We start from the raw sequence: 7,833 nt of genomic DNA, 5'->3' as shown, positions 1-7,833 counted from the left end.
TCAAGTGTTGTGGAAGTATGTACACCCAGAAAATATCTGATATTTTAGTATTCTTTCCTATTTTCCTGGGAAATATTTATGGAATCATTCTGCCTCTTTATTTCTACTGCTTCCCCCTCCCCCCACCCTCTGTGATGCCAGAGCAGCTGCTGTTGCCTTGGCAACATTACAGAATAAACTTGTTGCTCTTGGACCATCTGTACCCAACCTGGGCTATGTTGAGGCTGTTTGCTTCCTTTTTCTGTTTTTATCTACCAAAAGTCAGACTTCATTATTCAGATACATGAGGTTTACATTGTTACAGGGTTAACAGAACTTCTCTACCCATCACAGAGTTAGAAGGGCTGGGTCATTCCTTTGGATTCTGGTTTTTCTCATAGAACCCTTAGTAAAATATATGCCTGCTGCTAGAGAGACAGGACCCACCAGCACATTACAATCCAATGAGATCATTCGGTGTTCTTGTAGAAAACAGAATCTCACTGCACCGAAGCTCAGGGCTACCATGTGAAAAAAACAAGTTTTAAAATAATCTGCTATTTTTCATGACTATAAACATTTTTCACTATTTACTCTTTAATTTTATCTATTTACTCTTATTCCAAAAGGGATATAATGCAGTGATTATAAAAATAATATTTGCATCTTAAAACAGATTTGGAAAATATAAAATATTTTAAAATTACCAACAATCCTGCTACCCATAGACATTGTTACTATTTTTGTCTGGGTTTTTTTTTGTATGTTTCTTTAAAAAATAAAATGTATTTGTTTTATAAATACAATTTTTAAAATATGTTTTTTATTGATTTTAGAGACAGAGCAAGGGAGAGGGAGAGAGAGAGAAACATTGATGTGAAAGAGAAACTTCAATCGGTTGCCTCCCTCATGCTTCCCAACTGGGTACCAAACTGGAGACCTTTTGGTGTATGGTTCGATGCTCAACCAACTGAGCCACAATGGCCAGGGCTATAAATATATCCTGATATCTTATATCCTGATTTTCCTAATTTAATATACACTGGGCATTTTTGCATGTTATAAAAATTATTTGAAACATTTTTTTTAGTGTAAAATATTTTCTTTAATTGTATCTTACATCTTGATTAATGACACATGGAAACAGTGATCTTCGGTTTGGTCACCTGAGGAACCTACTTTCATTTGCTTTGGGGGAAGTCCATTTCCTAAATAGACACAAGATTGCCACAACAATGTGCAAAACCTATTTGGTAATAAAATGTTGTCTATTATTTACTTCTAAGCAGATATTTGCAATTATTTTCTCCTAATTAGATGGGTGAAAAAAGATTGCTTTAGCCTGGCCGGGCGTGGCTCAGCAGCTGAGCATCAGTCTAGGATCCAGGCGACCAGAGTTTGATTCCCGGTCAGGGCACATGCCTGGGTTGTGGGCTCGATCAATGACTCTCTCATCATTGATGTTTCTATCTCTCTCTCTCCCTCTCTTTTCCTCTCTCTGAAATCAATAAAGAGATATTTTCTTAAAAAAAGACTGCTTTAGATCCCGAAGCTTACTCAAGTCATCATTACTTACTAGCAAACACCCAAGTCTTGAAGACATTTCTAAGAAACAAAAAGGCATATTCAGAGTACCTTAAATGTTTACTTTTATAGACATTTCTTAAATCTTTGGAATTTGGTTGTTTAAAAATACTATATATGAATCAAGCTAGTAATACTGCAGCCATATCCTTGCAAACATCTGTCAATGTCCAACGTTTTACCTTTTTTAACAAACAAAACCCCCCACTTTATATACCCAAATGAAAGAATTAGATATAGTTAAAAATCCCTCAGGAAACATGTATTTTATTTTCTTGTCAGTGCCTTGAAAAGGTCTGTTTGTTTAGTCACTGTAACACTGGCTTACGTTTCCCAGACTTAGAATAATAAAAAAATGCCTGCATCTCTGATGGGATAGACACAGCATTTAAAGTGGGTTAAGTTTGAGAACAGAATAGATTCAATGACATGGAAGCATAGATGAGACTGACGAATGTCAGAGGGATGGAGGAGGGCGGGTGGGTGGAGGGGGAGAGAGTAACCAAAGAATTTATATGCATATATGCACAACCCAAGGATACGGACAATGGTGGGGAGAGGGACTGGGGAGGGGGAAGGGAAGGGGTGGAAGGGGGCATTGGGGAGAAAAAGGGACATTTGCAATATTTTAAACAAAAATAAAATTAAAAAATAAATAAAGTGGGTTAAGTTTGAAAACCCATAGGTATATGCTTAATTTTTAAAGAGAATTTGTAGAGTATTAACAAAATTTGATGCTCATTATAAGCAGTGCTGTTATTTTTGTGTCTCTCACCCCACATTAGATAGTATTGGTGATATTATATTTAGTGAAGTCAGCTAAGTCCTAATAAATAAAACCTTCAAACAGATGCTAAGAAGGGCTGTGCACTCTGAAACAAATTCCAAATCAGTGTATGATATGTACCTGATATCTTTTCCTGCATTCACTACCAGGAAGTAAAGATGAAATCAAATATTTATCAAAATCTCATCCACATCAGTGCTATGTTCATAAACAATTCATCCAGAAAGATCTGAGAAACCATATAAAGTTGTAGGACAGCAGAGGCTAGTTCTTAAGTTGCTGTGAGGGGAAGGAAAGCAAATTTTCAAATTCTAGATATTTTTTTTAAAGCAGAAGTTCAATTTTGTATTTGGTAAACCTAACTTCCGTAATGCTAGGTGCTATACAGTGCAAAGACTAATGTTGCAATGGTTCTAAGCAAACAGTTGCTCCTCAGGTTTTATATGGAGTGAATGGAAAGCACAGCTTAACACAGTAAACCAACAGCAGTCAAGCCATATGAGCATTCTAAGAAGTAGATTTTATTCTTGGAACTTGCTATGCAGTGACATATATATAGCCTGTATCTTGCTCTTTTGACTGGATTCAAGTCTCAGTATGTTTTGCACCGGCTATAAGGTGCAGAAGTCCTAAACTTTGGCAAAGAAGAGTTTAACCTGAAAGGGGGGGGTGTTGCATCCTGGTCTGTCCAGGTTACCTATTATTAGCAGCCCAAGAGGAGATATGTGCCCAATGTACAATATTTTATGTTGGACTTATAAACATTAACCTAAAGAGACATCAAATACAGTTCAAAAGCCCAAGAGGAAGGGGGTAATGAGAAATTGGAACACTGAAGAATGTTTAAAGCATTGTTTTCCAAATGATAAAAACAAAAAATTAAGTGCAAACTGAAAATTATGAGATTTACAGGCACTGTGTGTAGAATGTGCAAAAGTTTGCAAAGGTTTTTCCTTTTTGTGTGTGTGTGTTGTTTTAGAAAACTATCAAATAATATGTCTTAGACATATAAAGTTCCTTTCTCTCCCAACTGAAGGCAATTTTTAAAAATTCAAAGTTTAGCAATACTCAGTACAATAGCACAGGTGAGCCAGACAAATTCAATTTCTTTCTGGGGAAAAAATAACAAACTGATGTTCAGGATGTCAAAAAAGTTAACAAATATCACCATCCAGAAGCCACCCAGAAAAACGTGTTGTCAAAGCCTTTTGTTCTTCAGAAGTCACCAACCACCAGCTGAAGATTTTGTATGCAGATACCGAATATTGTGAACTTAACTTGTATTTTTTTTCATCAGCTTTTGGCTGGGCAGTTTCCTCCTTTGCCTTTGCAGAATCCTTTGCTTCCCCCCATTCTTGGGTGCCTTAGAAGCAGTCTTCTCGTCTTTGTCCTTTGCTGTGTTCTCTGAGGTCTCTGTACTTGAAGGACAGCTGTTGAAATCATCCGAGAGGGAATCAGGGGGGTCTTGACCATCTGCAGGTTTCTTTGGTTCCTTTGTGGGTGGCTCTGCTGCTTTGTCCTTGTCATCATTATCCAAGAGATGTCTGTATTCGGGTGGGACAGTGTCACCTCTTTCTCCCAGCTTGTCTCTATGTTCAGCTTTAGTTCTTCCCTTGACTTTGTCTGTTAATGGTTTGCCCTCATCTGGATCAGACTCCCTTAGGCCTAGGCTGTCTGAAAGTTCATCCAGGGCATCGTCGAGCTCTTCATTGCGCCTCAGAGCGGCAGGGGACGGACCTGCAGAGCGGGTGGTCGCGGCTGGGGTTTGGGAAACCAGTTCAGAGACAGTGGCTGAGGGTTTAGCACCGCCAGATGGAAGCGGTGAAGTGTCCGGGAGTCCAACAAGTCCTTAGACAAGGCATCAGGAAGTAAGTCTTCGCTCAAGGCAGAAGCGGTCCCTTCTTGGACTCTTTAGGCAGGCGCTGTTTTCCACCTTTGCCCTTGACCTCTTCTAATCTACAGTCAGGAGGAATTGTTCCTTCCTCGCCAAGCTTTTCGCCATCCTCCTTTGGCTTTCTCCTTGACTTTCTCCTCCACAGGCTTTCCATCCTCTGGACCTGCTTCCCGTTTCCCCAGGCTACCGGCCAAGGCTTCCACCGCGACACCTGGCACCACGCCCTTCAAGGTGGCGGGCTTTGGGGTGCAGGCTGCCCACCACAAGCGGAGGCCCAAGGCACGTCCTCTCCCACAGGAGCCAGGGTGGCCTCCTGGGATTCTTCTGTTTTTGCAGTTGGCTTAGATAGTTTTTCTTTCCATTTAGCCTGGTCAAAATCTTCTGAAAGCTCATCAGTGAGTTCTGATTCACTCGGGGGCTTGGATTTTTCTTCAGGCTCTGGCAATAGTGGTTTCCCATCCATATCTGTGGCTGGTTTTAGCCTGTACACCGAGGGGACTGTTCCGTCATCTTCACCACACTTCTCTCGTTTCTCTTCTTTAGCTTTTGCCTCCTCAACTTCCTTAATGGAGCTGAGGTCGAGCTCAGGTTCTGACTTCTGGTGGCCCAACAAAGTTGAAAGAGCCTCCAGTGCCTGGTGGCTCATTGTGTCTTTCTCCACCTTTCCCTTTTTCTCATGGGGTGGAACAGCACTTTTCACTATCCCGGCTGATTTAAGATTTCTCCCGTAGATTTCTCTTTCTCAGTTTTCTTTCCACCAGTGGTAGGAGAACTGCAGGTGAAGTCAGATAACAAAGCATCGATGGCATCATCAGGCCCCATGGGTTTCGGAGAGTCTGGAGGAGGCCCTGTGACCCCTTCTTTTTCAGCCAAAAGTTCCCTGTATTTGGGAGGAACTGTGGCTTCTCTTTCACCCAATTCCTCTATGTACATAGAACTCATGGGATCTGCAACGTCAGGTCCAGCGTGTGTTGCGTTATCTTGCTCAGTTTCTTCGGGTAGTCCTAAAGTGTCTGCTAAGTCATCCAAAGCAGCATCCATGCCTGACTTCCCAGGTGCTTTACCTGGTTTGGACTCAACTGGTACAGCCGACGGCAATGATTTATTTTCTTTTTTCTTGTGTTCTGACTTGTCAGATGCCACAGCTACACAGACAGCAACACTCTCTCCACCAGCAGAAACTGTATCCTGAGATTTAGTCTTTGGTTTTCCTGGCTTCTCTGATGTTGGCTGTTCACTTGATCTGGAAACTGCCTTTTTTTTCATGAGCATGCTTGCTTCCTGTATCTGATGCATGTTTGGGTGGGCTTTTTGGCTCTCTGTGTTCCTTTGGCTTTACTTCTTTTTTTTTTTTTTTCCTCATGAACCACAGATGGTTTAGTTGACTGTGACTTCTTTTCAGGTTCTGTTTTTACAGACTTGGTCCCTGTGGGATTCATGCTGGAAGACTTTCTGGTTGACGCAGAGGAAGTAGACACCCTTTCTGGTCAGATTAATCTTCCCACATGTCGTTCTCAGGCACTTCTCCTTCTCAAGTAGAATCAGCAAAGACTCTTGTTGTCCACTGTGCCACTTTATTTTTCTCTCTCTCGCTTGCTCCTCTCCCCCACCCTTCTCTTTTCAATGTATTTATTTGTTAAAGAACCTGGTCGTTTTTCCTGTAGAATTTCTTATAACCTGGATTTTGCTAATTAGATCTCCATGTTGTCACTTATCATGTTCCTCTGTCTCCTATATTTCCTAAAATTTAGTAGCTAAATCTAGGAGTTGATCTGATTTCATGTTTGTTACTTTGGCAAGTATGCTTTGTAAGCACTGTTGTAGATGTCCCAGAAGGTACATAACACCAATTATACTGGGGTACAGTTCATGAATAAAGGCAGGATAAATGCCCAATTTATTTCCTTTATTTGCCAGTTATCAATGTAATGAATTAAGTGCCAAGCATGATCCAAAGGGGACTAATTCATTTTTCTAGTACCATTATGAACGCATGGATTTAAACATATTTGATGTTTTTTAATCCATTGCAGTTGTTACTCTTAATCATGCTCCAATTGCCCAGTGAGAGTGTCTTCACATAGCCCTCAATTCCTTTCTAGTATTTTTTTTTTAATTGCATCTTACACTCTGGTGTGATAAGATGTTCCAGACTCATCTTAAAAATCTTCTGCTTCAGATCTAGGACTAGCCGTTTCTTCAAGGAGATCTAGTTTGTTTATATAGAAGTCACAATCTGTGTTTTAAGGTACTTATGTTTCAAGGTCTTTTCTGTGAACAGAAGTAAGAAACTTTGCTTTTGCTCTCCTCCTCTTCATCATCATCATCTTCCTCTTCCTCCTGTGCCTGCTCCTTAACATAAAATACACCATTGCAATTATTGCCATTTGCATTCATCAATCTTACACTTGTGGCTCCTTTCTCTTACATCAATGACACCAACATAATTACTCATTTGCTTCATCAACAATACACACATATCAAATTCCCCCAAAAATTAATGGTTCAAAGAAACGATAAACACTAATTACATTACAGTGTCTCAGGATCAGCAAATCAGAAGCAACTTAGCTGCACAGTTCTGGGTCAGAGTCTCTCATAAGATTTCAGAGAATATGTTAGCTAGGGCTGCAGTCATCCGAAGGTATGACTGGGGCTGGAGACCTGCTTCCAAGGGGGCCTACTTTCCTGGCTACCAAGTCAATGCTGGATGTTGACAGAAGACTTCAGTTGCTCTTTGAGGGCTGCTAGAGGGTTCTTGCAGTGAGGTTTCTGATTTTCCCCAAAGTGAGTAATTCAAGAGAGCAAGGTATAAACGGCAATATTTTTATCTAGCCTCAAAAATCACACATTGTCATGTCTATCAGATTCTGTTGTCATAACTAATTCATTCTGTCTGACTCATATTTAAAGGGAGGAGAATTAGTCTCCACCCACTAAAAGAGGAATGTCAAAGAATATGAGGACTTACTTTTTTCCACTCTCTGGTTGCAACTTATTTATGTTGCAAATGTGAAATAAACTCATCCCTTCCAAAGACTCTCCAAAAGTATTATTTCATGGCATCAGCTTGAAGTCCAGGATCATGTTACCTACATCAGTTTCAGGTGCAGAGGAGACTCCTCAGGTGACCTAGAGTACAGCTCCTTGAGTACAGTTCCTCACAATCTGAACACCTATAATCTAAAGAGAGAAGTTATGTGCCTCCCCCCCCCACACACACACTTTAACATATGATGGTGGGACAAGCAGAGGACAATACTATGGACTACCCTCCACACCATTCAAAATAGAGGAAAACTGGAGAAACAAAAGAGCTTCAGACCCATAGTAAAATCCATCAGGGCAAATGTTGAAAGTTCTTTGACTAAAATGCAAGGCTTAAAAATGAGTCTTCATAGCTCTCAGCTTCAGCCCCTGAGCTCTTGGTTCCACCCTCTAGGTCATTCTTTCTTTTTCATGAAAGGTAACCTTTGTTTTCTGCTGAATAGTTTTCTCAGCTTGCTTCCCGCCTATAGAAGCTTCAGGATCCAAAGGCCTCTTGTCATTTTATATTGACTGTGCCCCTTCCAATTCAAACTTGTGGTAT

At 40.5% G+C, this 7,833-nt stretch overlaps 1 pseudogene across 1 annotated transcript; it reads right to left on the bottom strand.

The window, feature by feature from the left end:
• Positions 1 to 3,504: 3,504 nt before the first annotated feature.
• LOC308552436 (calpastatin pseudogene) lies at positions 3,505 to 5,719 on the bottom strand (annotated as a pseudogene). Its single transcript has one exon. The product of its transcript is annotated as a calpastatin pseudogene (transcript).
• Positions 5,720 to 7,833: the final 2,114 nt, after the last annotated feature.

Source organism: Miniopterus schreibersii, assembly GCF_964146895.1.
Source record: "Miniopterus schreibersii genome assembly, chromosome: 2".
Classification (NCBI taxonomy): Eukaryota; Metazoa; Chordata; class Mammalia; order Chiroptera; family Miniopteridae; genus Miniopterus; species Miniopterus schreibersii.
This window is presented reverse-complemented; position numbering and strand designations above follow the sequence as displayed.